Source organism: Mus pahari, chromosome 14 (assembly GCF_900095145.1).
Source record: "Mus pahari chromosome 14, PAHARI_EIJ_v1.1, whole genome shotgun sequence".
Classification (NCBI taxonomy): domain Eukaryota; kingdom Metazoa; phylum Chordata; class Mammalia; order Rodentia; family Muridae; genus Mus; species Mus pahari.
Window position 1 is genome coordinate 48,313,981 of NC_034603.1, and position 1,797 is coordinate 48,315,777.

Consider the following 1,797-nt stretch of genomic DNA (forward strand, 5'->3'; position numbering starts at 1 on the left):
CAAACCCCAAACAACCACTTTTGTGGTCTCAATGGCTTCAGCAAATCAGCCATGTTAAAATCTGATGTGTTGTGCTTGCTTCGGCAGCACATATAAAAAAAAAAAAAAAAAAAAAAAAAAAAAAATTGGTTCGATACAGAGAAGATTAGCATGGCCCCTGCGCAAGGATGACATGTAAATTTGTGAAGCGTTCCATATTAAAAAACAAAAAGTTTGATGTGCTCAGCCTGACCCCTTCCTACCAGCTATGAGCCTCATAAACCTTGTCGTGTGCAGAGATTTGGATTCCTGTGTTGCTTCAGTAGCCTTGGATGGGCCCTGCACCTTGCCCAATGAGCAGATATTCCCAACAATGTCAATGCAGAGAACTCTAGGGAGCCTGACATAAAGAGGAAGTCATCACTGCTTTCTCAGAATGGATGCATGCTGGTTAACTGCATGGAAATATAGTCTACTTAACTATGTAAAGTCTTAATGGACTTTCATATAGCTTTAATGCACTCACATTAAAAAAAAAGATTTAATTTATTTATTATATATACAGTGTTCTGCCTATATGTATGTCTGTAGACCAGAAAAGGTCACCAGATCTCATTATAGATGGTTATAAGCCATCATGTGGTTGCTGGGAATTGAACTCAGGACCTCTGGAAGAGCAGCCAGTGCTCTTAACCTCTAGGCCATTTCACCAACTCCCATATTCACAATTTTTTTTTTTAAAAAAAGGTATACTATTTTTTCTTTCCTGACTAGGATCATTTTTACTTTGTATGTGTCTGTGTGGAATATGTATGTGTGTGTGTGTGTGTGTGAGTGCAGGTATGCTTGTCTGCATGTGCACACTTTGGAGGACCATGTGCACATCAGAGGTTGATGTCAGGCTTTTCTTCTGCTGTTTTTCACCTCATTTTCCCAGACAGGATCTCCCAACAAATCTGGAGCTTGCTAGCTGGCAACACGACCTGCCCATCTCTATCGCCAGCACGTGCCTCAGTGGCTGGCTTTGAGAGGGGTCAGAAGTCAGGTTCTTAAGCTGGCAGAGCAGGCACTTTATCTAGTAAGCCACCCCTCCAGTCCACTTCTGCTCTTTGTAGACAGGACCAGTTTCACACACTTCACCTCCGAGCACTCCTACCTGGATATACCTCATCCTCTCCCAAAACTGATCCTCTCTATATTGAAGACTATGATAAAAACCACCCATTTCTCTGTTCGAAGTGACTGCCACTGGATAGGTGCCCTACCCACACTATGACAATCTCATTGCTCTGGCTGCTGGGAACTGGGATTTTTGGATAACAGACCCCGGATTATGCCCTTACTTTCCCTGAGAATCATTTGCAGGCATTTCCAGTCACACGGAAGGAGCCACTTGGGGACATTAAAGATGGTAAACAGAAGATGAAAGATGGAGGTTGTGACAGGCTTTGAATTTCTAATCATAGTTGTCCCTCTGCCAATGAATGCCAGGAGCAGATATACTTCCTGAGGTGTTTGACTGCTAAACACAAATGACAGCTTGGTTGGGCATATAATTTTTGAGTCCTAACTTTTCCCTCTCAAAAGACTGAAGATGTTGCACCAGGGGATTGAATTATTTACTGCTGCTGGAAAAGCAATCTTATTTTTTGTCCCCCATAAGGGAATTGTCCACATTCCTAATTGTGCACACAGACACACAGATACACACACACACACACACACACACACACACACACAGACACACACACACAGACACACACACACACACAGACAGACACACACACACAGACACACACACACACACACACACACACA

The 1,797-nt window shown here is 42.9% G+C and overlaps 1 protein-coding gene and 1 pseudogene across 1 annotated transcript in view; one reads left to right on the forward strand and one right to left on the reverse strand.

The window, feature by feature from the left end:
- Nucleotides 1–1,797, reverse strand: part of Myo1d (myosin ID) — a 285,134-nt gene that overhangs the window by 65,526 nt on the left and 217,811 nt on the right. The window lies entirely within an intron of this gene.
- On the forward strand, nucleotides 115–202 carry LOC115065483 (annotated as a pseudogene).